The 16,591-nt window shown below is 52.8% G+C and overlaps 1 protein-coding gene across 1 annotated transcript in view; it reads left to right on the forward strand.

Annotated features, from left to right (window-relative positions):
* Positions 1 to 16,591, forward strand: part of NPAS4 (neuronal PAS domain protein 4) — a 29,046-nt gene that overhangs the window by 5,887 nt on the left and 6,568 nt on the right. The window contains exons 2-3 of the mRNA XM_005864279.2: positions 6,615 to 6,710; positions 7,102 to 8,167. The gene's annotated coding sequence lies outside the window, so the exon portion shown is untranslated. The remainder of the gene's footprint in view (positions 1 to 6,614; positions 6,711 to 7,101; positions 8,168 to 16,591) is intronic.

Consider the following 16,591-nt stretch of genomic DNA (forward strand, 5'->3'; position numbering starts at 1 on the left):
CCACAACTGCCCTCCCCTGCCGGCCATTTTGTGGTTGTTGGCACTGCCATCTTTGAGGGTGGGGCAGTCAATTAGCATATTCCCTCTTTATTAGATAGGATTATACTTTGAGTCCTAATCCAGTACCAAGTTATTTACTTTGTTGCTCAGATTATTCCAGCATTGGCCCCTGGAATTCTGTCAAGGGACAAGTCCCCATCCTTTCGTTTTGAGTACTGCCTCTCAAAGGAGAGGTTCTCAGTTCAACTCAATCAGAATCAGTCACCCTTTTAATAACAAATATTTTATTGCCACCCTGCAATGAAATTAACTGCAGGACAGTCATAAAGTTACTATCTCAGGCTCAGCTGGTGTTTTCCCCGCCCGAGCCCTGACGCAGCCATACCCCAACGAGCCCCCGTTGCTTTTATTGGAGAACGGTAGTTACAAACCAAGAACTGGACACTGGGAACCAAGGTGGCCTTTTAAAAATGAAAATCGGGTTAAATCAACTTCCTGCATGTTTTGAATGGTTTCCCACTGTGCTCAGATGGCTCCTCCCCTCAGCTCACCAGGCCCCTTCCCAGGACACTCCAAGTTTTCTATATTCGTGAGGCCAGCATGTTTTGTTTTGTTCTTAATATAGATATTTTTATTGATGTCAGAGAGGAAGGGCTCAGCTCCTAGGGACTAGACTGGGCCCTTAGGGACTAGGCTGGGCTCTTCGGGGCGAGGCTCGGAAAGTCCCCAACAAAGAGCTATCTGGCCCCAAAATGTCAATAGTGTCAGGCTGAGAACTCCTGATAGAGTCTTGGTGGCTCATATTTTAGTCCATAATTACAGGATATCAAGGTGGAATTGGGACCGAACCAGAGGAAGATGAACAACACCCAGGAATGGGTGTGAAGACAGAATGAACACTGAGTTGTCACTGCCCTTTTAAGAAGGGAGTGTGTGCTTTGACATCTGTGTGCGGGAGAGTAACATTACATATCGGGGGGGTGATTTGTTGCTGGGATGTCTGAGGATGAGAAGAGGACACGTGGATGTTGAGTGACTGGGGGAGGAACTTGGCTGACGTGGTAAACTAGCTCCCTCAGCCTCACCCAACCTCCTGCCCGCGTGTGCTTTCTGCACTTCAGAGGCTGGGCAGAGAAGCACCCATCCCCCAGGCTGGCTCATAGCTCGGGTTCTGGGTGTGGTTCCAATCCAGCCCGCCAGGTACAGCGTGTGAGCCCTGATGGCACTGCTGGACCAGGCTCGTGGGCAGCGTGCCAGGCACCGTGGGCTCTGGAGCCAGCAGTCCTGATACTGACTTCCTATCCGCAGATGCCAGACAAGGATTCCCAGGACCAACACTCAGCGGCAGCTTCTCAACGCTGAGCCAAAGCGGTGTCATTCCAGAGGCAGCCATTGGAACAGGATTCGCCGCCCTCCTGAGTGTGGCCGGCTCAGCAGGTCCCGGGAGGGGCAATTCTGCAGGGGGGCTTTGAATGTCATTTCTGAGAGCCCGTGCCTCCGGTCCTTCCACTTATTCTATAAACACAAAATCCCTACATGGGATCCCTCAATGCTCCAAAAAGCAAGAGTAGTTTCTGCATTGGAACCTGGACGGACACAACCGTAAATTGTATCCATAATACTTATCAATAAGGGAAATTAAAAACTAAGCAGAAACCGTGAACAAGCATCGCAGAAGAAAAACATACGGTCTATAAACATGGAAAGTTGTTCGACCTCGTCAGCATTCGGGGAAACAGCTGGGGTGACCAGGAGAGATACCCCTCCACACCCAGCAGACCCACAGTCTTCAATGCCAAGTGCTGGTGAGGGTACAAAGCAGCTTTCACACGGTGTTGGAAGGACACGAATTCAACCGCTTAGGGGACACTTTGGAGTCATTACAAAAACAGGACTTTTATGCCCGACAACCCGAAGCTTCACTCTAAGTAGCCCTGAAGCAGCATCTCCCCGCCTTCCTTAGACACGATACAGAGAGAAACCACAAGATGTCATCGCACATGGAGTCCAACGAGGAGGTGGCCACCCAGCCACCCCAAGGGCTGACAAGAACACTATCCCAGGACGCCCATCGGTACACCTGTCGGTAGCACCGTCCCTGCAGCCCTTGCACATGGGCATCGGAAGACATGGGCAAGAACGACCAGGGTGGCAATGTTCACGCTGGCGGAGAAAGGGACACTACCCAGGTGTCTAGCAACAGGAGGATATACCAACCAAGTGGGATATTCACATCTGGAGGCCATGCAGTGCAAACGCATGAGGCACAGCCACAAGCAGCATACAGATGAGGCCTGGTGCCAGTTACTCGCTGGTCGCCTCTCGGCTCCCATCAACCCGTCTGCCCTGCGTCGCGATGCAGGAGCTGGGCGCTGTGAATGCCTCGTTTCCGCCAGCTGCCACGTTGGACCGACTGGTAGACACTGGCTGGACCCTGCAAGAGGAAAAGGCTTGTCTTCCTGGTCCTGGTGCTTTTATTCTTTCTTCTCCCACATGCAGCCAGCAGCTGTCTTCCCAGGGAGGCGTGCCAGCACCCAGCAGCTGGTTTCAGCCTTGGTTGGGGGAGGGCTCTTCCCAGTTATTCCGTCTTTGTGTGCTCTTCTCAGCGCTAGAGGTAGTAGCTACTTATTCATTGACTAGTCCTAAGGACTTTAAGTTTTCTACTAGCCCTCTTAGTACTTAAGCCTGTTTACTTATGAACAATTTTCTATATTAATATTTTCTATATAAATTACTGGTCTGGTTTCTATCTCCTGATTGATACACCCTCCAAAAATATATTGAATTTTTTAAAAAGCAAGTTGTAGAAAAACACATACAGTGTGTCTGTGATTATATAAAATTCAAAAGCAGGCAAAATTAGGCAATATATTACTTAAGGGTACACACATATATGATAAAAACAAAACTATAGCCCTGGCGGGTGTGGCTCAGCTGGTTGAGTGTCACCCCATGCACCTAAAGGTCACCAGTTTGATTCCTGGTCAGGGCACATGCCTTATAGCCCTGGCGGGTGTGGCTCAGCTGGTTCAGTGTCATCCCATGCACCTAAAGGTCACCGGTTTGATTCCTGGTCAGGGCACATGCCCAGGTTGCAAGTTCAGTTCCTGGTTGGGAAGAGTACAGGGTGCACACAGGAGGTAACCGAACACACCCAGTAGATGTTTCTCACATCGATGTTTCTCTCTCCCTCTTTCTTCCTCTCTCTCTAAAGCCAATAAAAACAGCCCAGCCGGTGTGGCTCAGTGGTTGAGCGTCAACCTATGAACTAGGACCATGGTCGGCAAACTGCGGCTCACGAGCCACATGCGGCTCTTTGGCCCCTTGAGTGTGGCTCTTCTACAAAATACCACGTGCGGGCGTGCGTACAGTGCGATTGAAACTTCGTGGCCCATGCGCAGAAGTCGGTTTTCGGCCTGGGCGAGTCTATTTTGAAGAAGTACTGTTGATATTTGGCTCTGTTGACTAATGAGTTTGCCGACCACTGAACTAGGAGATTGATTGCTGGTCAGGGCACATGCCCGGGTTGTAGGCTTGTTACAAAACAATAGCTAACTGATACAGAACCTAAAGGATGAACAAATCGAAATGGGTACAATGCCACAAAGATTGGCCTCACTGACTGTAGATAGAACGTGGAAAATTTATCCTCAACTAGTAGCCTATGTGCACGGGGAGTATGGCTGGTTTATAAGAATTTACTAGCTATGGCTCCAATTGAAAATACCCACAGGACAGTTCTTGGCCCTGCCTGGATGAGATCAGAACTGAATAACCATGGAAAACCACAGCTGAGAGGCCACATCTCTGTGCCCATCTCCACTCCCACTGCCGCGACAAGCTAAAACCTTGGGTGTGGAACACAGCCCCGGAAGCCATGGGTTTAGAGATGGGGTGGGTGGGAGATTACACATGGGTGCTCATAACCCAGCGGTGGAATGGTGAGTGGATAGGGAATTTACCAACAGATCCCAACTGTTGCACTGGGAGCCACTGGCTGCTCAACAGGACATTTGTGTCAGGAGACAGGGAGAGTCTATGTGGATAACTAAACACAACCCTTGTAAGAGAAACCTTGGAGTCAGAAAGAGGGGGCACTTCTGGAAGCCAAGATCAACAGTAATTAATACAAATGGGAGAAGTCCAGTCAGAAGGCTGAATAGGGCTTTGATATTCAGAAGGCTGAATATCTGCATGTTATTACCTTCCAGGCCTCTGAACCCAGGCCACACGGGCCATGGCTTCGCAGGGCACCCCAATACCAGTCAGCAGCTGGAGGAAGCAGTAGGAAAGCATTTAGGAGAAGCTACTAGGGGACACATCTGGGGAAGTCTGGATAAAGGTGACTTCTGGATGGATCTCTGCCACCCTCTCAGGGTTGCCGGAATGGCAGCAAATCCTGTTAACGAGCTCATGGGAAAACAGCAGAGCCACCCAGGGTGAAGGAAAGATGTTGACTGACCTGGTGCCCTTTGAATGGAACAAAAATGGCCATTGCAGGCTTGGAAGTCCAGGTCTAATAAGTGGAGTTGCTGTCACCCACATGGGGACAACATGCCTTGTAGCTATTGGGTTGCTATAAATTCCTGATAAACCTAAATCACGCTGGCAGCAGTGCCTTCAACTGGAGATTTAGACATTGCAAACACTGGTCCTTTGCGTTCCTTTTAATGGTTTACACGCAAATCCTTAGCATCTCCAAGTGGGTTAGCTAAGAGTAATGGGGAGGACAGCAGCGGCAGCAGGGACAGATTTTAAATCTCCATAAATCACCACTTAAAATCAGAGGAACTAGCTAATAAACCCAATCACCTGGTCAAAGTTTGCAACAAACCTAGAGGACAAGGTGTTCCCGTTCATCCCAAAATACAAGCCGGTAAGAATTAACCCCAACAACGCCCAGAGACTTGCATGGAGTCAGCATCTTTGCAGGAATACAGGAAGGCAACAGACCTGAGGACAGTTATTCACTGGAAAGCAGGGCAGGAAGTGTTTATCCTCACATACGGGGAGGAAATGGAAGGAGGCAATAGACCTGAGGACAGTTATTCACTGGAAAGCAGGGCAGCAAGCTGAGGCCAGGAAGTGTTTATCCTCACATACGGGGAGGAAATGGAGCATGTAGCTGCCATGAGCTCTCAAAGCCCTGGGGATGGGGGAAGAGTCCCTGCCCTCGCCTGGCCTTGGCTGCTGCATTTGCCTCTGGATGGGCTAGCTCCTCAGTCTGTCCTGAAGGAGTAAGGTCTCACAGGGGAGTGCTGTATACGCCCCGTTATCCTGCCACCTCATCCTAAAAATCCCCAGATCAGGCCTAGAGACCTGCACTCTATCCATGGCTGCGGAAACTTCCAGCGAAACATCTCACTTCTATAAGCCTTGTCTCCTTATCTGTAAAATGGGAATAACTTTAATAAGTGCTGTCCTGCTTATCGCAAGCGACTCTGAAGTGAATCAGCGGAGACCATGGGTTTGGAAGGGAGGGGTCAAGCATTGTGCACACAATCATGAGTTCAGGTGGCAATTCTGCCCCTTACAGTTGTGGGATCTTAGGCAAGCCACAACTTCTCTCAGCTTGCTTTTCTCACCTGTAAAATGGCCGCAGTCATAGTAGTAATCACAATCCTCCTCCTCCTCCTCCTCCACCTCCTCCTCCCCATCATCATCATCATCATCTACATTGCAGGGTTGCTGTGAGAACGAAATGAAGTGATACCAGAAAGCACTCAGCGGTGTCTGGCACCTGGGGAGCATTCACTATAAACATTAACGAAAGTCAACAGGTCTTTGTTAATTAGGGTCCTAATGTGAAGACTGAGATATTTTATGCTCTTCCCTCTCGCAAACACCAGAGGGCGACATAGACGAAGGGACCACAGCCACAAGCATCCCTGACACAGCGCCACTAGCGGCCACGCGGTGGCGCCTTAAGCCCACGATGTCTGCTTTTCCGCAGAGTTTGGGGAACAGAGAGCTAATGAAGTGAGAGGGGAGATGGGGATAAAGGGGAACCCTGGGAGCTGAGGAGCCCTGAACCAAAGGCTTGGGGGTCCCTGGACCGAGCAGCTCTTGGGTTCCTGGGACACAAAAAGGTATTGGAGTTTTTTTTAAATAGGAGAGCGCTCCCTTCCTCCTAGCGCCGGGTCGGCATTCCCTTCCCCAGTGCAGCCTCGGGCCGGGACGCCAGACAGAGGGAGCGCGCGCTCCACCTCTCGTGCAGCTCATTCATCTGCAGTCGTGGTACGCCGTTGCCATGGAGACCTGATGCAGGCGGTGGGGAGGGAGGCCCCGGGTGACGTCGGCGCTGCTCGCAGTCGGTCTCCCGTGGCTTCCCAGTTCTTGCCTATTTTGGAAGAGAGCCGCAGCTCTTCTGCTGATGCGCGCGCGCTGGCGCCTTTAAAGGCAACTGACGGAGTGGCGGCTCCGCCAGAGCCAGGGAGCTGCCCCCGCCCGCGAGCAGCGAGAGCGGCTCGGGAGCTGGGCTCGGGAAGCCCCTTGCACCATCCCCCCCCCCTCCACCATAGCCCCCTCCACTCACTTTAGGGAAATTTCAGCCATGGAGAAAGGAGGTCCTGCCCTTGTCCCTCGCCCACCCCCACTCCCCACTCTCTCAACAGGGGAAACTCCTGTTCCATAGGAATCTTGGAAGGAAACAGGATGCCAGGCCTAGCGCGTGTGGGGATCCTCTCTGGACAAGGCCGCAGGGTGACCAGGTGAGGACTTCACTGCCCGGGAGGCCACCGTGGGCCCCTGGAGACCCGCGCCCCCTCCAGCCTTCTGCCTTCCCTCTTCTCCTTGGGCTCAGCCTGAGGTCAGGTTAGGATTTAGCTAGAAGGCCCTTAGCAGGTTCCCCAACCCTCTCATTCAACTGAAAGGGAAACTGAGGCCCAGAGAAAAGTGGTGACTTAACCGGGCTCAGGTGGCATGCTTGTTCCTGGAGAGCATGGGCCGGAGCCCAAGGATGCTGACTTCCCAGACGGAGGTCATTCTCCTGTTCCTTGACATTAAAAATAGCCGGCACCCAATGCCAGTCTCCGGCCCCTGCCCTGCACGCAGTAGAGGCTCCCCTACCCACGGCGGCACCCGCTGCTGTTTCTTCCCCAGCAGAGTCCAGACCCGGGTGGGCTTTCTGGATCCATCTCACTCTGGAGGAGCTTCTGGATCACCATGGACTCTATGACCAACCAACCAGGTTGCTGCTTGTGAACATCTGCTTCCGTCAAAGGCTTCCTGCAGCCCACCACTCTCTGGAACTTTCCTGAGCCAGACCTTTTCCAGGCTGCTTACAAGTGCCAGTTGGCCTCTGAATGGAGGTGTGGCCTGCAGGCTCTGGCCGGGCTCCCAGGGCCATGTGGGCCCAACTCCTTGGACTTCCCTGCCCAAGCCTGACAACGCCTGTACCCTTCCTGCCGCACCCTCGGGGGCATTTGACCAGGACTCTGGAAGACAGCTGTGAAGTACGTGACCAGGCGCAAGGAGCTTCGTGGGCGCTAGACATCTCTGGGCCCTTCCTCTGGACCAGGGCTGGGACCAGAGGTGGATCGGATCCAGCCCAGCTGTGGGGACCAAGTCTGGCAAAGGAGAGAGACTCATGCTCTGGAGCAGTTAGCCCTGAGCCTCGAATGGCTTTTCCAAGGGGCATCCATGGCCAGGGCTGGTCCTTCAATGCACAGAAGGGGAAACTGAGGCAGCCTTCCAAGAGACGTTACTTACCGAGGTCACACGGCGAGTCGGTGCGTTGTTGAGACTGGGACCCCAAGCTCTGCCTCTCGGCCCAGGCTCTTTCTCTTCACCTCCTCCCAGAGGCCAGCCTTGAGAGGTGCACAAAGGCCCCCACGCCGTGAGAGGGACCTGGCGCAGGGTCCACCTGTGCTAAGTGTTGGCCGTGTTGCCCGAGCGACTCCATCTCTGCGCTAGGCTGTCACTCCAAGTGGATGATCTCTGGGGGCCCCGCTCCAACTGTGCGCCTGGGATTCTCTGAAATGGGGTGTCTTGCCAGGCTGTGGAGTCTCTCTGTGGCGGTCTGTGGGACACTTCTGTGCTGTTTGCTCCTCCCAGCGGACTGAAGCCAAGGAATACGCAGGCCGGAGTTACTTCAGCCACAGCGGGGCAGGCCTCTCTGAGGATGACCTGTTTTATACCCCGTAAAACCCATCGCATCTCTCCAATGGTGAGTCCCTGATGCACCTGGCACAGACCTGTGAGAACAGCCCCTGGTAGGTTGGGTTTGAAGAAGGAAAACCACAGGGTCAGCACCAATACCTGTTCTCCCTCCCTCCACACAGCCAGGTCCCTAGGACCCAAAGTGGCCCTGTTCATCGAGGGCCAAGGACGTGGCGCTCTGGGACTTCAGGCCCACTCAGACCCTAGCACTGGGCACACGGGCTCATCCCCACCTGAAACTTGGTCCTCAGACTGAGAGGCACTGGCTGGGTGGACCTGGGCCCCAGAGATGCTCAGACTGCCAGAGGTGGGAGGGCCCTTCCAGGCCAAGTGGTCCAACCCACTGTCCCTTTGCAAATAAGGAAACTGAGGCCCAGAGAAGGGAAGGAACTTGCATAACACGCCAGTAGGCTGATGGCAGAGCTAGGACCAGAATCCATGTCTCCTGATCCTCCCACCCAAACACAATCCGCCAGCATCTGGCCTGAGCCTACCTCCAACTCTTCCCGGGTCTTTGAGTCCTGACTGAGGCCCCTCCAGCCCGCCTCCTTTGTGTGCTGGGGGATTCAGGAGCGTTTCCTTCAGCCGGGTGGTCTTTCCTCTTAAAGCTTCCTGGTCTCCCCTCCCCATCTGCGTGGAAGGCCCATCTTTTTCTGCTTCTAGAAGCTGCGCCATCAATAGGCCACTACCCTCTCCTTGCCGTGGTCCAGCCCTTTCCCTGAGTTCCAGCATTCCCATTAGTGGGGAGCCTTGTCCCCCTGCGCTTGGGGGTCTCTGGGTTGCTTCTAGGACTTCCCTTCTATCACTGGCCTGGTCCCAGGCCTACTGCTTTCCCATGATCACCGCGGCCTTTAATCCTTTCCATCTTTCCTGAGATCCCATGGACCATTCCCTACAGACTTCCTCTCCACTGGGCCCAGGGCTTGTGGGAGTAAGAACAGCCCAGACGTCACAGGGATGCTGTGAGGTTTGGATGGGGTGAATGTACGCATTAGGGATATAAGGTCCAGGAAGTGCTGCATCTGTAAGCGCTCATGTTACCAGGTGGATTCAGGTGGTAGCAAGGAGACCCTTGAACCTGGAGCCTAGGCACCTGTGAGTAGGAGGGGACAGCAGGACTATGGGGACTTTTGGTAATGGGGAGCGATGGGAACCATGCAGGTTTTAAGCTGGGGAAGAACACGGTCAGGTTTGCTTCAGGGGAACTCGGGGGCTGAGACCGGAGGGGCGTGTGGGGCTTCCTTCCCTGGACTTGCTGAGCCGTGCATGAGCCAGTGCCGTCCACGGAAGGAGCACACGGGGACCAGGCTGGCCCCTCAGGGTGGTGTTGTGGACAAAACCTCTGCAGCTCCGGTCTGGCCCAGCCCATCTGGTACTCACAGACCAAACTGGGCCAAGGCTGCAAAGAGCCAGTGGGTGCCCAGGCCCTGTTCCCACACTTAGAGTGACAGGGCAAGCGCTGCCTCCTGAAGCAGCCCAGGCCATCTCTTCAGAGCCTTGTTTGAAATTATATTTTTCATAAAGTGAAAATAATGACTAACATTTCATCATTCAACGTTTATTGTGCTCCTTTGCGTGCCAGGCACTGTTCCAAGAGCTTTGACTTCGTTTTCTCATTCATCCTTTGATGTAGCCACTGTTTCTCTCTTCACACGCCTGTTTAGCAGATAGATAAACTGAGGCACGAGAGGTCAAGCCACTTGCCCAATGTGAGGAGCCAGGACTCCACGTGGGCGTCTCACCCCAGAGCCCCCCCACCTCTGCCCTCTCTGCCTCCTGCCCGCCTGCCTGTCCACAAAGAACTTAGTCTTTTCCCCATAGACCCCTGTGCTCAGACTGAGCCGTCTCATCTCTGTCCTGCCTGTAGCACCGGAGCCAAACCGCCTGGCCGAGCTGGGGCCTCAGCCGCCGTCAGCTGCATGGGCCCTCTTGGCCTTCGCACCGCACATCTGTTAACAGGCTGCTGCGGCCTCCTTTGTGGCCTCCTTTGTGGCTACCTGAGCCCATGCAGTCTCATTTCCAGGGCTGCCCTCCACTGTCCACCCCCCACAAACACCCAGCCCAGCACAGCCTCGCCCCGTCAAACGATCCCTTGACACGCAGCTTCCCCATCTCTCCACATCTCCTCCTTTGCTCTCCCCAAACACCCTGCAGACCTCCTGCCGCGTACATGGCTCGATCCAGTTCTCACTTCTCACTAGCCCGGATGCTCCATGAGGTTAAGACCGGGTGTGTGTGACCCAACCATTGCATTGCCAGAGCCTGGCACAGACTCAGCCCTCGGGCATGTGTGCATGAGGGGATTCCATACTGAGGCCCAGGTAGACGGGCCCTATGCTGACCCCGAGACCCTGGAGACCAGACGGAGATGCAGGTGGAGGAGACAGACAAGTAGACAAGCCATGATGATGCAGGACGAGGAAGCACAAGGGGCCGTGGGGGGGGGCGGGCATTGAGGAGGAGCCCCAGGCACAAATGGAGGACAAGCAGGGCAAGTAGGACTACACCAAGTGGAGAGCGGTGGGGGGAGCACTGGGCCGATCTAATAGATGAATGGTAGAAGGTCTGTCTCCTCCTCCCGACCTCCCGCTCCTGTGGGTCACGGCCAATGCCCTGCACTCCTGTCTCTCCCACGGTGCTGAGGAGCGTTGGGCTCTGCTCTGCATTTGGAGAGTTTTCAGCTGATGGCTTTTCTCTCCCATGGGGGATATATGGCTGGGTTGACTCGCTCCTCACGGCATTCCTTGTGCCCCCGTCTCTCAGCCCTGCCTTCAGGTCTTTGCCCAGAAAAGCTTCATCTTTTCCCACCTGAGCTACTCTCTCCCCCTCCCGTCCCCTCCATGGTTCCATGCCCCTCACCTTCTCTGCTCAGCCCATTCACCGGGCCCTGACTGTCTCAACACGTGGGTGCCAACGTGTACCCTCTTCACATGAGATTTGTTGGTTTCATAACCATAAATAGATAAAATGTTCTGAATACTTCTCAGTGCAAGGAGAACTGGGGAAGTGAAAACATAATGAAAGGGCCTTAGGAGAAAGAAAAACCGCCTGCTATGATGCAGATGAAGACAAGACAGCCATTGCACAGACCAGCTCTCTGAGGGTGACACTTTCACGCATGGACTGCTGAGCCCTAGGCCCTGAACTGGGGTGGGGGGTGGGGGGGAACGCTTGGGAATCTGTTAGAAAACCTTTACACCCATAACTTCAAATGAACAATCTAGTAAAAAATAGAAAGAAGTAGAAATCAGGAAACCTGAATTCCAACTCTGGATTCCTCTCCTTCTAGCCATGTGACCCTGGGCAAGTTGCTAAACCTTTCTGAGAAGGTGCATAGAGAGTCTTCCCCTGGGTTAAACCGGAGGCTCCAGGAGGCCTGAGGCCCCACAGTGCTGTCATTTTCTTCCCACTGGGACTTTTTCCCTGATAGTACCTTTATCACTAACTGTGGGACACCCTCCCCGCCTTCCTGAAATGCGGTCCTGAGGCTGGGGTTATAGGGATAGAATGGACTACCCTGACTCTCCATTGCCAATTCCAACTTATGTTGCCATGGAAACAGAATGTGGAGCATCACTCCTGTATGGGGAGGCTATATCTACACAGCTACAAAAAGGCTGGAAGCTAGTGAGGAGCCTATTCCAGAGGGCTTCCCCATCTCTCCACTCTTTTTTTTTTTTTAGATATATTTTATTGATTTTTTACAGAGAGGAAGGGAGAGGGATAGAGAGTTAGAAACATCGATGAGAGAGAAACATTGATCAGCCGCCTCCTGCACACTCCCCACTGGGGATGTGCCCGCAACCAAGGTACATGCCCTTGACCGGAATCGAACCTGGGACCCTTGAGTCCGCAGGCCGACGCTCTATCCACTGAGCCAAACCGGCCAGGGCCATCTCTCCACTCTTAAGGAGTGCAGGACACTATTGCTCCATGGCACTGGAAAGAGTAAAGAGATGAAATGATAGCTTAGTATGCCCTGGGCCCAGAGAGCTTCTGGGTGAGAAAAGTAGAGACATGCAAAGATAGTCCTAGTTTGAACTCATCCTCAACTCTAAAAGATGGAAAACGTTTTCTGTAAAGGGCCCGTTAGTAAATAATTTAGGCTTTCCAGGACATACAGTCTCAACTGCTCAGCTCTGCCATTGTGGGGTGAGAACAGCCATAGATGGTAGGGATGTAGCTGTGTGTCAATAAAACTTTATTTACAAAATCACTCAGTGGGCCATATTTGGCATGCAGGCCAGCATTTGAAGACCACAGCTGTACCCCATAATGCAAGAAAAAGAGCCGACTTGCTGTGTAACATGGAGTAAATAATTGCCTGTTTCTTTTTTTTTAATTAACTTCAGAGAGAGGAAGGGAGAGGGGAGAGAGATAGAAACATCAATGATTAGAGAGAATCATTGATCAGCTTCCTCCTGCACGCCCCACACTGGGATCAAGCCTGAAACCTGAGTATGTGTCCTGACCGGGAATTGAACCCGGTGACCTCTTGGTTCCTGGGCCGATGTTCAACCGCTGAGCCACACCCGACTAGGCAGTACTTGCCTGTTTCTGAGCCTCAGGTTCACCATCCATCAAATAGGCATAATAATGTGAGTCTGATTTGTCATGAGAATAGTCTAATGGATCAGAGCAAATCTGACGTCCTTTCATCCCTCTGTTCCATCACTTCAGAGCTAACCCCCCGCCCCAGGCCATGCCCTTGACTGCTGAGGATGGCAGCAGCCCGCTGGAAGAGGGAGATGCTTCTCTCTAGAGTCGGATTCTTGGTCTGGCTTTCCAGCCTTCGGCCCCATGTCTGTAGCCAGCCAAGCGCAGGTAGAAGCATGGAATCCCTTCCTCTCCCCTATCCTGTCCTTTGGCAGGAGGCTACAGTTCACTTGAGAAAGTCACATGGCTGCAGGCACTGGTGGCCAGGCTTTAGAAGGGGCCTTTGAGATTCAGGCTGGGACTAACATGAAGAAAGGTAAGCTCCCATGCTCCCCCAATTTTTCGCCCATGGCCCCAGTTCCCAGGGGTGCAAGTCAAGTAGCCACACCTGTGACCTCACCACAGGAGACTGCAGCAGCACCAACTGCATTAGTGGATCTTTCTTGAGTCATCTTGTCGAATTGTCTGACCACCACTGAGAGTTTGCATTCCTTGGCATCTTGTCATGTGCTCTGAAGACCCAGCCAGTGATACTCATGTGATATTCACTCATTCTGTGTGTGTGTGTGTGTGTGATTCTCTTCCGCCCTCTTTCTCCTTCTCATAAATACATCTGTCCTGGCCAAGACAGGATACACCTTGACAGCCCTTTGTCCAATTCCTTGCCCCAAGTCTCCAGAAAAGCAGCCCTAATCAGGGCTGTTCTAAAGGAGCAGACTCTACTTATCCTCCAGCTCTCTCCCAGGAGATCATTGTCCCCCAAATCTGTGGAAAAGATACACCTCCTCTTCTCTGATAGATGTTGAGGGGTGATGTCCCTCTATATCCCAATAAAGCTATGGAAAGATATGGGCAAGGGTTCTCACGGCCTGTTCTTGCTATAAAAAGTCCTTTTTCGGAAAAAATAATAAAGAAAGAAATCAGCCAATCCCTCCTCAATGCCATCACCTCTTCTTGGTGATTTTTCGGGGAAGGAGTGGGCGGGTTGCTATGGCAACAGATGCGAGCTCCTCTCAGTAAAGAAGGGACCTTGATATTTTTTTCTCCCATTCTCTCTCTTAGCTGTGTATGTGTGTGTGCGCGCGTGCATATGCCATACATGCCTGTGCCCACACCAGGACATTTTTTTAGAACTGAAGAAAGTCCTCTTCCCTCAGCTCCCCAAATATGGAGTGAAGAAAAACCACTTCTCCTGCAGGCCAGGGAAGCTTCGGGACTGTTCAGGGAAAAGGGAGAGGTCATATGGGGTTCCTGTCTTCCATCCTTTTACTAGAGACTGCATGCAGCAGAGAGAACTTCACAAATGATTGGGGTCCAAGGGCTGAAAAGAAAAGATGCTGGGTGGAGAGAGGTTAGTTAGGTGAGAGTTAGTTAGGAGAGAGGTGCTGCAAGAGCCCAACAAGTGACATCAGAGAGGACAGCAACAGAAGGTGCATTGAGGCTGGGGATACATGCAAATCCATACCACATGGGATGCTGAGAAAGGCCCAGGGCAGACTCAGATGTGGAGACAAACACACACACGGACAAGGTGGCACATAGAAAGCTGCAAAAAATAAAAATACAGGCAGGCAGGCACAAACATAGAACTACATACAACACAAGAAGTCAGAGACATTTTTTATAAAGACAGGCATAGATACATAGGGATACAGACACACCACTACAAAGACATGTGCAGACAGACAAAAACATACAAATGCAGTCATGGTTCAATGGACAGACACACATACACGCACACTCTCACAGTCTAGCTCCCTCCCTTTAACGGCCCGAGCATAGCCGAACAGCAGTGCATAGCTGGGAACGCTACAGGCTCACCCAGTGCATTTGGCTGGAGTGCTCCTGCTCTCTGTATTTCTTCTACATACTCACTCTAAAGCCCCTCTCTCAATTCACTCTCTTGCCCACTTCCCTATAGTTTATGGGCTCTGACACCACCCCCACCTCGGGCTTCCAACTCTTAGCCTGTTCTGCAGCGGCTGTAGCCTATTCTGCTGCTGCTGCTGCTGCTTGGGGCATGGAGGGGGGGAGGAGTGGGGTGACTCAGCCAGGCCAGGATGACTCACACTGCCAGTATTTTTAGCAGCAGCCAGGAGCTCTCTAGTGTGCCAGCCGCCCCCCTCCTTCTGCTTGCTATTTTGGAACTGTCACTGGTGATATAAATAGCTCCTCTCCCACGGCCTGAAGCTTCTGCCAAACTATTTTTGGTTCTTCACTGTTAAAAATAGCTCCATGGAGGTGGGAGGAAAAGGGAGTGGGAGTTAGCCTAGAGAGAGGAGACATTGGGGCATTCAGAGCTTCTCAACTTGAATCGGAGTGGGCGAACTAGGATGAACCTTTTTTTACTCCCTCTTTTGTCCATTTCTAGACCCTTCTTCCCTTCGAGTGTCTCTCTTTCCCCCAGTCTATTCTCTTGGAAAAATCCACAGGCTCTTCCCTTGAACCCCGTTCTCCCCCCATGCTTCCTTCACTCCTAGAGCTCAGAAATCTTGGCCCCTGGTACCCTCTCCCATATTCATCCTCAGAGGAAGAGGGGACATCCCATTGGGACCTCACTCTGAGGCCTGTGTGGTCTCAAGCTCTTACTTTGATGTCCCAGGCAGACCATGGCCAATATGATGTCCCTGGCGACTTTTTCAGAACCATGGACAGCGATCAGAGCCCCATTCTTTCACTGTGAACGTTCTGCTCACTGAAGACCAGCTGGGCCCCACCAATAGGCACTTACCATGGAGAGGGGCACTACGAATGTGTCCCAGCCAGGGCTAGAGCTTCATCCCGGCGTGAAGAAAACAGGAATGCTGCCCAGGATTGTCATACAAGAAGGACATCCAAAGATCAAGGGCTTGTCCACCAGGAAGCCTAAGGGAGGGGTGGGTGAGTACGTCAGGGGTCAGATAGAGATGAAAGTGGAACTATTGCTCTGTCACCCAGATGAACAGGGTTAGAGAGTGTGCAGACACACACATCCTTTCCCTCCATTTCGGTTGTGCCACTGAACACAGGATGGTTGATAGGAATGTCCCCAACATCTGCCAAAATGGCACGAGCGGTCGGCCACCCTTCTGCTTGGCGGTATCCTCCTCCCAGTCTGTCTCTCTCGCCACTGCCCTTTCCCACAAGGAGCGAGGAGTTCCTTGACCCCAAATTTCACTTCTTGCTCTCAACGTTTATGTCTACCCTTCCTATGTGACTTCCTACAATCAGGCCAGTCCCACTCTCCCATTTTAAAGTGACCTCATTTCCAGCCCCTCAAGGGCTTTCACACAGCCCCCTCCGTCTTCCAAGTGAGACTTCGCTAAACTACCCCCTAGCCCACCCCTTCTTCTTTTATAGGATCCTGGGGAAAAGAAAGGAACCCCTCAGACCCCGTAGAGAGCAATCATCTGTGCTGAAAAGAGAAAAAAAGGAAGGGGGAGGAGATAGGGCCAAGGAAACAAACTGACAAAGGACCTTTGAGAGAGCAGAAGGGGACTGTTTTGGGAGTAGAGGGCGCAGGAAGCCGAGACAAACCACCACGCCAGGCAATGAGATAAAGAAACTAGTTGAGGCCGAGAGAGGGGCATGTGGAGAGTGGAAGGTGGAGAGGCTGGGAGAGGAGTCCCAGCACCGAAGATGGAGAGGGGTCTGCAGGGGGTGTGGAGGGCAGCCCGACGAGCAAAGGGGTCCGTGTCGGTGCAAGGATCTCTCCAAATAGGTCCAGCTCGGCCCCCTCGCTTCTCCGCTGCTCCCCCATCCTCCCGGCCGGAGGCGGAGGGGGGGCCTCCGGAGC

This window comes from Myotis brandtii, unplaced genomic scaffold, assembly GCF_000412655.1.
Source record: "Myotis brandtii unplaced genomic scaffold, ASM41265v1 scaffold187, whole genome shotgun sequence".
NCBI classification, from domain to species: domain Eukaryota; kingdom Metazoa; phylum Chordata; class Mammalia; order Chiroptera; family Vespertilionidae; genus Myotis; species Myotis brandtii.